The sequence below is a fragment of the Ambystoma mexicanum genome, chromosome 5p, assembly GCF_040938575.1.
Source record: "Ambystoma mexicanum isolate Mex_15411 chromosome 5p, UKY_AmexF1_1, whole genome shotgun sequence".
Lineage (NCBI taxonomy): Eukaryota > Metazoa > Chordata > Amphibia > Caudata > Ambystomatidae > Ambystoma > Ambystoma mexicanum.
Genome location: NC_090930.1, coordinates 229,931,342 through 229,945,203, shown reverse-complemented (window position 1 = coordinate 229,945,203; position 13,862 = coordinate 229,931,342).

Here is a 13,862-nt window from a genome sequence, read left to right as displayed (position 1 = left end):
ACATCAAACATTCATCGCAATACACATAAATATAAATATAATCGATAATTCAAAATAAAGCAAAGCACATACCCCAAATAGATCCAAATAGATGTTGAACATGTAGGAAAAAAATAAATATGGAAAATATGTCAACACACGTCATAACTCTAACCAATCATAGTTTTTTTACCATCTTTGTATCCCGTGCCCTGTACCTGCTAATTGTGAGTTGTCCTCTCCTGTGAATGCGTTCGTACAACGTCTCCAATATTCCTGTTAATTGTTAGAGTGGAAGTATGTATTACTATTACTATCGCTATATCCAATTGTGTAACTGTTTGAGCCGAAGAGGTTGAATGGACTCTTACCTGCACACATATGTTTCGCGCGCGGGACCGATCGCGCTCGCTGTACAAGCGAAAGTGAACTGCGCGCGGCCAATAATGCTTTTAAGGGTAGTCATGGGAACCTGGGCGGGGCGCCGGGCAGCAGCAACGTTGCTGCTGCACGTACGCCTCGGGACCCACCGCCCTGCGTGTGCGCAGGGGGGCGGGACTGTTGCCATGACTACAAGGTATGTGTATGTAGTGTGTTGCTAATGATAGAATTAACTTGTGTGGATAGGGGAGGAGAGGTGTGGACAAAGCCTAAGCATTAGTTAAAACAATACACGTGGCTACGTTCTATATCCATGTACATGTTCTGTAAATGTCAACAACCGTAGGTATTAAATTAGGTTAGAACCTGGTTATATGGAGTGGATCATGTGACCCATACATGCATTTCTAAATATTTTAAACTGTTTCATAATGTGCAATTAGTACATATTCATGTAAGTACAAAAAAACCAGAATACATCATCAAGTTCAATCACACATTTACAATGTGTCCTCAGTTGTGTCTGGATCTCAGTCCATAGCGCTTCTCCATCTAGGAAAATAAAAAATAATAAAAAACATATTCCTGAAAAAACCGTGAATCTGGCTTTTTTAGAGAAAACACATATAATTAATCTCTTCATTAATTCCCTTCGGTGTAAGGGAACTTAGTCTGTCTATCCAGAACGTTTCTCGTTGATCAATTCTTTTTTGTAGATCCTCATATCTTTCTCTTCTTTGGACTCTTTCCAGGACTACAAATTTGATCTGTGCCAGGTTGTGTTGTTTACTCTGCCAGTGTCTTGCTACTGCAGAGCTTGCAGTCTTGTTCATGATACAAGATCTGTGTTCGTTCCACCTGATCTTTGCTGTGCGTTGTGTTTGTCCGACATAGTATAAACCACAAGGACATTTAATTCCATATATAATTCCTGCCGTGTCACATGCGGCATAGCATTTCAGTTTAATTTTTTCTCCAGTATATGGATGATTTATGGTTTGTCCTTTCATGATATATCCACAGTTGCTGCAGTTGAGGCATGGAAATGTACCTATGCGGTCTACTCATTTCCTACAACACCTAAGAACCGTTCCATTCAACAACAACAATATCTGCTTCACGGTAGACGTGAAAAGCTTATACACATCGATTCCCCATGACTTGGGCAGAGAAGCGGTAGAGTGGATGCTCCTGAGGGAAGGAGAAATAGCTGCACAAAAGGAGTTCATCAACAATTCATACTTCCAATTTAAAGACGAATTTTACCTACAGGTTGCAGGCACTGCCATGGGAGCAACCATGGCCCCTTCATATGCAAATTCCTTCATGCACAAGTTCGAAACAGAACATGTCCTGACAAACAATTTATGGAATCAAGACCTTATCACCTGGATCCGGTACATAGATGATATTTTCGGCATCTGGAAGAGCACAGAATCACATCTATTAGAATTTTTTGTATACATCAATAACATAGACCCACGGATACAGTTCACATACGAATATTCACGTGAATCCATTCATTTTCTAGACGTTGAGATTACTGTCACAGAAACAGAATATCAAACTACTATTTATCGGAAAAGCACAGATAGGAACAGTCTGTTACACAGACTTAGTTTTCATCAACCCAGTCTGATCAAGAATTTACCTTACAGTCAATTGCTTCGAGTGAAAAGGATTGTGAGTAACCAGAGTGAATACGAAAGAGCTGTAAAAGAGATGGGTAAGAAATTTCTGGCGCGCGGTTATTCAACAGAGGAAGTTACATCAGCAGAAATACGCACGGTTTCACAGGATAGAGAAGAACTACTCAAACCCAAAATACACAAACAGGATATCTGTCCCCCACTGGTGTTTGTATCGAAATATTCACGCCAAAGCAATCGGATCAAGTCAATCATAAAGAAAAATTGGAACACTGTAACATGTGACAAGAGGGTAGAACACCTATTTAAAGAACCCCCAACATTTGCTTACCAGAGAAGTTCCAATTTGAAAGATAGATTAGTTCACACCAGACCCCCACAAAAGAAGAGAAGCACAGACCGCATAGGTACATTTCCATGCCTCAACTGCAGCAACTGTGGATATATCATGAAAGGACAAACCATAAATCATCCATATACTGGAGAAAAAATTAAACTGAAATGCTATGCCACATGTGACACGGCAGGAATTATATATGGAATTAAATGTCCTTGTGGTTTATACTATGTCGGACAAACACAACGCACAGCAAAGATCAGGTGGAACGAACACAGATCTTGTATCAGGAACAAGACTGCAAGCTCTGCAGTAGCAAGACACTGGCAGAGTAAACAACACAACCTGGCACAGATCAAATTTGTAGTCCTGGAAAGAGTCCAAAGAAGAGAAAGATATGAGGATCTACAAAAAAGAATTGATCAACGAGAAACGTTCTGGATAGACAGACTAAGTTCCCTTACACCGAAGGGAATTAATGAAGAGATTAATTATATGTGTTTTCTCTAAAAAAGCCAGATTCACGTTTTTTTCAGGAATATGTTTTTTATTATTTTTTATTTTCCTAGATGGAGAAGCGCTATGGACTGAGATCCAGACACAACTGAGGACACATTGTAAATGTGTGATTGAACTTGATGATGTATTCTGGTTTTTTTGTACTTACATGAATATGTACTAATTGCACATTATGAAACAGTTTAAAATATTTAGAAATGCATGTATGGGTCACATGATCCACTCCATATAACCAGGTTCTAACCTAATTTAATACCTACGGTTGTTGACATTTACAGAACATGTACATGGATATAGAACGTAGTCACGTGTATTGTTTTAACTAATGCTTAGGCTTTGTCCACACCTCTCCTCCCCTATCCACACAAGTTAATTCTATCATTAGCAACACACTACATACACATACCTTGTAGTCATGGCAACAGTCCCGCCCCCCTGCGCACACGCAGGGCGGTGGGTCCCGAGGCGTACGTGCAGCAGCAACGTTGCTGCTGCCCGGCGCCCCGCCCAGGTTCCCATGACTACCCTTAAAAGCATTATTGGCCGCGCGCAGTTCACTTTCGCTTGTACAGCGAGCGCGATCGGTCCCGCGCGCGAAACATACGTGTGCAGGTAAGAGTCCATTCAACCTCTTCGGCTCAAACAGTTACACAATTGGATATAGCGATAGTAATAGTAATACATACTTCCCCTCTAACAATTAACAGGAATATTGGAGACGTTGTACGAACGCATTCACAGGAGAGGACAACTCACAATTAGCAGGTACAGGGCACGGGATACAAAGATGGTAAAAAAACTATGATTGGTTAGAGATATGACGTGTGTTGACATATTTTCCATATTTATTTTTTTCCTACATGTTCAACATCTATTTGGATCTATTTGGGGTATGTGCTTTGCTTTATTTTGAATTATCGATTATATTTATATTTATGTGTATTGCGATGAATGTTTGATGTTAACATTGTGTAGATTCTACACTCACTTCAGAACAGCCCTGAAGATGGTCTCAGACCGAAATGCATTGGCATATGTACTATTGTGAATAATTGACCTATCGATTTTGAGTTGCCTCGTAATATCTGAACTAATCAAGAAATATAAAACCAAGGAATGTGAATTAAACATTTCTCTTGGAAAACTTTGTATCATTTGGAAATATATTTTGTTTGACATTTGAATTATTTCGCGCAAGAGCTATATATGATTGAGCAACCTTATTTAAGGTCAACTGAGAAGCACCAGTCTTAAGTACGGTATTATTACCTTACTTTTTCTTGCAATTAGAATACTGGCCCCTACCACTAGACACAGTTCTGTGTGGAGATCCCCCCACCTGGGCAACCTCTAAAGTAACGATACATCACAAGCCCAGTTCATATATTGTTCTATAAGTCTTATTTCCTTCTATAATTTTCTACCCACCCCCCCAATGTACCTGGTAGAGCAGAGTTCTTCGATGAGGCGCTGATGGATCCTTCTTGAGTGACTCCATTTAAAGACGGAGTCACGGATCGTTGAGAGGCGTCAAAGAAGGTGAACTTGGCGTCGACGGCGCAGATGAAAAGTTCGGTGCTGCTGAGACCACAGCGTTGATCCAGGCGGTGCTCGTCGGCGACGTCCTGCGAGGATGAGCTGTATGGCAGAAGGCATAGGCTATTTAAAGGTTTAAGGAACGTCGACAAGTGCGTTGAGTCGTCAAAGTCTTTGTGGTCTTTGGGTGGCGGGAAACCCACCAGCGGAAGCTCCTCGGCACGTCGATGGCCCGGCCTTCTACGGTGGGATAAGGCAGGCAGCAGTGCGGACGAGCGTGTCAGTGAATCAAAAGTCTTAGGCAAAGGAGAGTGCATCTCCGGTCGGCAGCGGCACAGCGTCAAGCGGTCCCCACTTCTGGGCAACACAGCTTCGACAGGCCTCCAGTGGTTATGGTGATACTCCGAACCCTGGTCGACGGCAATGGACTTCAAGAGCATCGATGTCCGGGTGCTTTACTTCGTTCTCCTCGGTGGTCCCCATCTCCGGTCGGCAGCCTTTCAAGGGTCTGACTTCCAGGGAGCTTTGGCGAAGGTTAGCGGTGCTCGATGGTCCCTCGGAGCAAGGGAAGAGGGCACCTAACAGGTCCTCTCTCGGATCAGTCCTTGATGAACTCGACAGCTTTCAGCTCGGGTCAAAGCAAATGCAGCAGCAGTTCTTCTTCTTCCAGCTGGGCGTCATGGATACGCAGTTCAAGTTACTCTTCAAGTGTCAACTCAGCTTCTGAACAATTTCCAGTGGTGAGAGGTCCCCAGATGGAATATTCTGTCTCTCATCCACACTGCTGGGTCACACTCAGAAGCCAATCATACAGAAGGGCATTCATGCAGTCAGTCAGCCAAGCAGTCATGCAGTGCATTCAGGCCATACTCCTCCCTCTCAGACACTCACAACAAGGAATGTGTATTAGGACAAGTACCCAGCCATTCAAAACTACGCACTGTATTCATACCAGTTTCAGGCAGGGCTGTGTCAGTCATTGTGTCATACACCAGAAACCAGAATCCACAACAATAAGTGCATATTGTTCACACACTCCATTCATCCACAGGGTCTACCCACAACATACAGTCACTGGGAAGGCTCCAGCCATTCTGGACTGGACTTCACAACAACACCATATATGGAACTTCCACCTAACAGCCAGTCAGGGGGAAGGGACAGAGTCAGGGCTTCCCAGGACTTTGGAAAAACAAGGTAACAGGCTATAGAAAGCAAGAGTTCACAGGGGCCATCTTGTTTCCTATCAGAAATCAACTGATTCCAATGACATGGCCTGGATATCCCAAAATGGAGGATACTCAGAGCACCTGTCAAATTCAGCATGGAGCTGCCACCAGCCCATACCCTGCACTGTAGACCACACACAGGTGCCCAAAAACATACACTAGGGGCACAGGGTTGCACCCCCACCCAAGGGTGCCATAAGGGTATCCCATGGGTCTGTACACAAAACCAAAAACAGGAAGAGCTGCACTGTCAGGATTCCCATATGGACTCCTGGGCAGAAAACAATACAGAAAACAAATGAAAAAGGACTACAGGACAGGTAGGCCCTGTCCCTCCAATGCATTTCCATTATCACAGTCGCACCCCCCAGACTGAGGTTAGGGTGTCTAATCTCCCACGAGATAGACACCCTCATCCAGATGGTCAATATACCTTCTGGAAAGGCCATCTGCATTATCGTGACTCTTACCTGGTCTATGCTCTATGGTGAAGTCTAGCCCTTGCAGGCTAATGGACCACCTGAGCAGTTTCGGGTTCTCACCCTTCATCGGCATAAGCCACTGCAGCGGCTTTTGATCTGTTTGGACCTTGAAGGTAGACCTGGTAAGGTAGGGTCTAAAACGCCTAAGGCTCCAAACTATACTAAAACATTCCTTTTCAACGGTAGCCCACCTATGTTCTCTACCCTTAAGTTGTCTACTGATGAATATGATCGGATATTCTCTTCCTTTGTCATGTAACTGGGACAAGACAGCTCCAATTCTGGTGTTGCAGGTGTCCGTTTGAACGATAAAGGGCTTCCTGTAATCAGGTGCACATAACACGGGTGCCCTACACAGACTTTCTTTCAAGCCATCAAAGGCCCTCTGACAGTCTTCAGTCCAATTAACCTTCCTCGGCTGTTTGGGTGAAGTCAGTGTTGTCAGGGAGCAGCTATGGTTGCATAGTCTACCATGAAATTGCGATAATACCCAGTGAGACCCAAAAAGGCTCTCACCTGGGTTTGAGTAGTGGGAGTCTCCCAGTCATGTACATCCTGTACTTTATTGGGGAGAGGTTGGAATTGACCCCCTCCTACCTCATGAACACGATATGTGATTTTACCCTGAGCTATCTGGCACTTGGTGGCCTTGATAGTGAGGTTAGCCCTTTTCAAGGCCTGCAACACCTTATCCAGATGTGTCAAATGCTCTTCCCAAGTGGAACTGTAGACAGCAATGTCGTCTAAGTAGGCCACACAAAAGGCCTTCAGCCCACTCAGCGCATGATTGACCAATCTCTGGAAGGTGGCAGGGGCATTCTTCAACCGAAAAGGAATGACCCTAAACTGTTAGAGTCCCTCAGGTGTTGAGAATGCCGTCTTTTCCTTGGCTTGGTCCGTCAGAGCTATTTACCAATAGCCCGAGATAAGGTCAAAGGTGCTCACAAATTTGGCAGCACCTATGGTGTCCACGAGCTCATCAGCCCTGGGCAATGGGTGCGCGTCAGTTTTGGTGACGGCATTGACTCCTCGGTAGTCCACACAGAACCTCCAATCCTTGGTACCAAGAAGACTAAGCAGAGGCTCTCTGCTCATTTCTGCTGGCCTCAGGTGCCTAAGGGCACCTCATGCGCCAACTACCCAGGGCCTGTAAACCTGGGGTACCACCAACCTCTTGAGGGCAGCAGGTTCAGGCTTAGTGGGCTCACTAACAAGGATCTCACCCTCCCAATAGATTTGGAATGTCCTAGGCACTTCTCCTTATGTCTGGGACAGGGCCTTTTTTCTTAGACCATCGAGAGAGTGGCACTCTCTCTGACCCTTACAGAAGTCTGCCCAGGGGGTCCCCCTTCAGCTAACAAGCATTGAAGGTCGAGGTGGTCCTCTGGGTTGAGTATCTCTCCCACAGGAAAGTCTTCTGGCTCTTCTCACACAGGAGTTGAGAGGGGGTTCACCACTGGACCCAGCCCGTCCGGAGCATGGGTCCCAATGGGTGCTGTCAGAACAGCAGGAGGAGCAGGAGCCCCCTCCACAGAAGTGGCCGTCTTACGCCTCTGTTTCCTTCGTGCCTTGGGTTTCCCCATCGGCCCCGTTCCTCGCAGCCGGGTCCTGTGTGGGTAGACCATTCATGATCATCCCCAACTCAATCAAATCGTTGCCTAAGAAAATGTTTGCAGGCCCGTTGTCCTGAACCAGGACCGGAAGCTTCGATGTCTTGTCTCCATTTGTAATGTTGACTAAGGCTACAGGCGATAATTTGGGAGGCCAACCAGCTAACCTGCTGGTTCTCAGAGGAGCACCTACATAGACCACTGGCTTGAGCAGGGTCCTGTCCTCCACTGTCATGCTTGACCCAGTGTCTCTCAAACCAGTAGAAGGCTGGCCATTCATGAGGACACTTCTCAAAAACCTGCGGGTGTTCTGTGGGATAGTTGCCAGTACTTCTGCGTACTGGTCCCAGGCCCCAAGGGACACTAAGGAAATCTCTACGAGAGCACCGAATGTGATCCTGGTAGAGGAGGGGAGGACAGTGGCCTCCACTTCAGGCAAAGAGCATATTCATTCTTTCAGTCTTTTAATGTAATGTTTTATATCTCCAACAACTGTCAGAATCGTATACATTTATGATAATATGGTTAACTTAAATAATATTGTAAATTATACAGAAGTGATTTGTGTGGTTTGGAAAACAATGATGCTTGATTCAGCTTGACAGTGTGCTAACCTGAAGCTGAGATGGGTTTCAACCCAGAGCCAGTTACACCTCCCACCTTTGGGAGTCTTCAAGAAGAGAGTGTTAGAAAAATACTCTAGCACAGCATGGAAATATCATTTGCAGTCTATTGAATGATTAATGTCTAGAGTCATCAGATGGCCAGTTTTACAAGCCAGCTTCAAACAACTTCATTGGACATGACTTGCTGAAACATTCATCTTCATAAAACCCCACTTGTTCATTAGTCTAATGCAATCAGAACAAAAGATCACTGTCAAATGGTTGCATTATTCATTGAACAAGACCTCACAAAGAGCTGTTTATTTAACACATGTGTTGAGTACGAGACTCAAAGTTGAATTCCAGGTCAAGTTTAGGCGTGGTTTTAAAACAGCACATATTTTCCATGGACCCTACATGCAAAAGCAAATGTCACTTATAAAGTTTGAATGATACCACTTCGAAATATGGGGCTGGGCCCGTTGGGGAGCTAAGAGTATACTCTTCATTTTAACACCACAAATCCCACTGGCTTTGATTTTTTAGAATTAATACAATGAGAAAAAAACATAAATTTATGAGGCAATATGCCAGTCATTTTTTTTTAAATCCAACCGTGCATCGTAAAGCACAGATTCCAACAATCTTGGTTTTATTGAGTTTGCATGTTACTATGCTAAATCATATTAGAAACACAGTGATTCCTATTCACAAGTGAACCTGGTAATGGCTGAGGCTACCCTGGAAACTCATAAGGACTTCTTCTGGCTCAATTTCTCTAAAGACTAATCAAAAGTGAGTCTAGGTTTTCCTAAAAAAATAAATTAAATATGCTTTATATAACTATAATCCTTCTAACTGGGGGTGTTTTGGGAAGGTGTTAATAAAATGCATTGATTTAAATTGTAAATAAAAAGTGCAATCTCAATGCATGTAAAATTACTTGAAATGTCAATTCAATCCAGCTTAAAATAACATTCTTTGTTGTATGTGCAATGTGCAATGGCCTAGATCAGGGGTGCACAACTGATTTTGACAGAGGGCCGAAAGTATCTTACATGATGGCTATAGTGGGCCGAAAAGTAAATGTGGGTGGGGCGGTAGGCGCGGCGTGGCATGGCAGGAGGCTTTTTCAACCCCCAATTTTTATTAAACACATGGAAAAAGAATGCGTTTTTGAGGTGTAACGATTTTTATTTGTATTTCAAACTTACATTTTGTACTACACATTTTCCATTGTTATCATGTATTTCTATTTAGTTATTGCATATCGTCTGTTTAATTAAATTATATATATTTTATTGACCCTTGATTGGACATTCCGTTATTTTGGACTGCTATACTTTGCTGTTTGGGTTGCCCAAGAGGAGTATGGCCTTCGTTGAGTCAGGTTTCCACAAAAAGCAAAGGATGTACATCTCCTAACTGTGCCTGTTGCAGCTTTATTATTGGGTTCACTCTTGGAGTGCGACACTATGCCCCATGGTCCCCACCCCCCAACCAAACACTATGCCCCATGGACCCCGACCAAACACTATGCCCCATGGCCCCCACTCCCCAACCAAACACTATGCGCCATGGCTCCCACCCCTCAACCAAACCCTACGGCCCATGGCTCCTACCTCTCAACCAAACACTATGCCCCCTGGCCCCCACCCCTCAACCAAACACCATGCCCCATGACACCCACCCCTCAAGCAAACACCATGCCGCATGACACCCACCCCCAACCAAACACTATGCCCCATGGCACCCACCCCTCAACCAAACACTGTGCCCCATGGCCCCCACCCCTCTACCAAACACTATGCCCCATGGCCCCACTCCCTACCCAAACACTATGCCCCATGGCCCCCACTCCCTACCCAAACACTATGCCCCATGGCCCCTACTCCGCAACCAAACACTATGCCCCATGGCCCCCACTCTCCAACCAAACACACCCCCAACCCGCATCTCAACATACACTGCAGACATACAAATACAAACGCCCATACAGACCCGACACAGCCCCCACCCCCATCTCAACATACACTGCAGACATACAAATACAAACACCAATATAGACCCAACACAGCCCCCACTGCATCTCCCATACATACAAAAACAAAAAACACAGTCAGGACAGACCCGAGACACACACACAAATATACAGAGGCGCCCCCCACCCACTTACCAGACGTGCTGTAACGCTGGAGAGGCTTTTGGCACTACGGCCATACATACTTAAAGATGATCTGCAGTTGTGATTACATTTTATGATGAATTGCTCTCTCGCAAGGGTGTAAGATCCCTGTTTTATTTGATTTGTATTGAATAACATAATGTGGATAATTTCATCTCTGAAGAGGACATCTGCCAATGGGATTCCCCTTTCATAAAGTCCATGTCATAAGCAGGGCGTGCAGTTGTGCCCTGCTGCATCAGTATCCTGACTCGCAGCACCTGCTCTACCAGTGGCACAGAGCAGGTTCAGAGGTCACAGGTGCCCTCTTGACAGCTGCAGCGACACCAAGTCTAAGCAGCCCAGGGGCTGCATTTAAAATACACATCCCTGTTCCTGTTGAAGATGTTGTCCTGGTGGCAAATAAAACTGTACAAATAAGCCATATCCGCATTAGGGTGTGATCGCCAGCATATTTCAGAGTTATCCCGGCCACATTTAATTGATTTTGCACATGTGTCAGCCCTGGGATGATGTGTATTCCTTCCAGTCAAGGTCCACCCCTGTCCAATCTGCAGGCCAGTAACCTCTCTTCTCCAATTCCTGGACACGGCACATCATCATGACCCACTTTGCCCTTTCATCCTTAGCCCAATATTTTGCTTTCAACAATGCGTTTCATTAAGCCTTGGCAGCGGAAGGGGAATCACACGGCATAAGCACTCTCTTGTATGTCTTTCTTCATCCCTATCGTCCCTCTCTCACTCGCTTCTTCTTAACTCTCACCATCTCTTTTCTGTATCTCACTTGCTCCCTTTCTCTCTCTTCTCTCACACAGACATTGCTCTGCCGAGGGGGTCAGGGAGCATTTTGCTTGAAGGGCTGGGGTGCGGCTCAGCCACCCCTTGTAAGAATTCACTTTCCACTTTCTTGCGGGATGCTTTGCCGGGAAACTTCAGACTTCACATCCAGAGATCCAGACTTCTAATCCATCAATCTCCAGAGACCAGAAATTAACTCCAGAATTTGTAGCAGAGAGGCCTGAATCCACAAGCTGAATCCTCTTCAGCAGGCCTCAAAACCGACCAAACTATTCAACAGCCGGGCGAGCTGTTTGAATTCTTTGCCAAGAACTTTTGCAAGAACCTGTAGCAGTACCCAGAAAGCAGTACTGTATCCGGAACCAGAGAGAACCACCGACCAGATCCAGTGAGCAGAACCAGGCAGAGACTGTCCGTGGCGAGGGAACCGCAGGCCAATCCTGACCCGATCGGTGACAAAGTTGCATCCCTGTCCAAAATCTAGTGCTTTCAAGCAGATCCAAGACTGAACAGACTGCAGAGAAAAAAGCATGGTGCATTCCACTTTGTTTGTCATGCAGAGTGAGTGCAGCGGTGGACTGGCCTGCAGAGAACTGGGGAGATTTTCTGATGGGCCTCTTCTGTGTGGGTACCTAGGAGGAAGGGGGGACTGGCCTGGAGGAACCTCTTGGGATTTTCCCAGTGGGCCTCTGCACCACCTCTGCTGCTTTTAGCCTAATGTGCATTATTTGAATCTAGATGCCCTAGTACTAAGCCCAAATGATTTTGTACTACTGATGATTGCAGCCTCAATGCATTAGTGTAAACACAGTTGCTACCACCTTCTGGCACCACATCCAAGCTACTTGAGAACCAACTAATCACGACATGCAGTCGATGCAGTCGATGTCCTATACTAGCCTCTACCTCACCCATATAGTCTTCTTAGGATATTTATCCTTCACTGCAAGCAGCTACCCTGCTACCAGCTTTAAGACACACCACTATCGCCAACTTACTCGTCCTTCCACCATGCTCCACTGCTCGGACCCCCCATCGAACCCCTACCTTAACGACCCAGCCTTGTGGCTTAAGCACTTTGCAACCAAAGCTACACCTAACCTCCCATGCACATTACAACATAGGAATATCAGACTTAGATCTAGACTGCCCAGACCACCTTCTATTCTGCACAATCACTCCGCTCCCTCACAGCCCAACATACCTGCAGCACCCAGCCCCCCCGTCCACCCCACCCACTTCAGTGCTAAAGGGAGCCCTTATTAATGCAAGATCCCTTACGGCCCATGCCCTTGACATCGCAGACCTCATCACTGTCCATAACCTTGACTTCCTAGCCATTACCAAAACCTTGCTACTTGATGCCTCTGGCCCACTCCTCGCCTTATCCCTACCCAAGGGTTATACTATTATCAGAAATGACAGTCATTCCAACGCGTCTAAAGGACAAGGAGTCGCTTTCATACACAGCGACAAGATCACTATGAGAGTTGCCAACAACACACAATTCAGCTCTGCAGAATCACTTCCAGTGAAACTTTCTCTCTCTCCCACCAACACAGCAACACTCCATCTTGTGTACAGACCTCCAGGTCCACTGGGCTCGTTCATTGACGATGTTGCTTCCACCAATGTCGGCTAATACCAAGCCAAACTCCCAGATACTGTTATTAGGCAACTTCAACATCAGCCTTTCTGATCCCAAGGACCACATGGCCTCTGAAGTTGACAATACCCTCTCCAATCTAGGCTTCCAGCAGCGCATTCGTGATCCTACACATAACAAGGGTAGAACGCTCGACTGGTTAGCTGACCTAAATTGCAAATCTAATGTCATCTCCAACGCTGCTTGCGCTTGGTCTGACCATCATATTATTACCTTCCTCCTGCCAGCCTCCAACCCCCAGCCCACACCTATTATAGCCCCTGCTATACCCACAATAAATAAAAAGGATATCACCAGGGAGAAATTGCTTCCTCTTATCCTCCCTTGCCTGAAAACTCTCGCTTCGCAGCATAAGGACAAGGACCCCACTGTTTTAGTAGACGCCTTCAACAGCCTGATGATCAAAGCCATTGAGAGCATAGCCCCACTAAAAACTCGCAAAGCCAAACAACAGTCCCAACTAAACTCCTGGTTCACTCCGGAGCTTAACGTGCTGCGCAAAGAAAAGCGTAAGGCCAAAGCCCTCTGGAAAAGTCATCCCAGTCCAGCTAATAAAGCCTCCCTACTGATCACCTCTCCCAACTATAAGGAAGCCATCCTTCAAGCTAAAAAAGAGACCTATAATTCACGCATATCCCAAGCAAAATCCAACACAAGAACATTATTTAAAATTCTCAAAGAATTAGAATCCCCCTCCCCTGCCCCTGACGTGTGCACCAAAGACAGCACTTGGTGCAACAATATACAAAATGCACTTCTCAACAAAATAACCACATTGCAATCCAAAATTAACGCCAAACAAAACTCCCTCCACACTCCCACATTCAGCAATACCCAGCCACCCAAAATAACCACCCCTGACTCCCCGGGGCCATTCAGGTTCA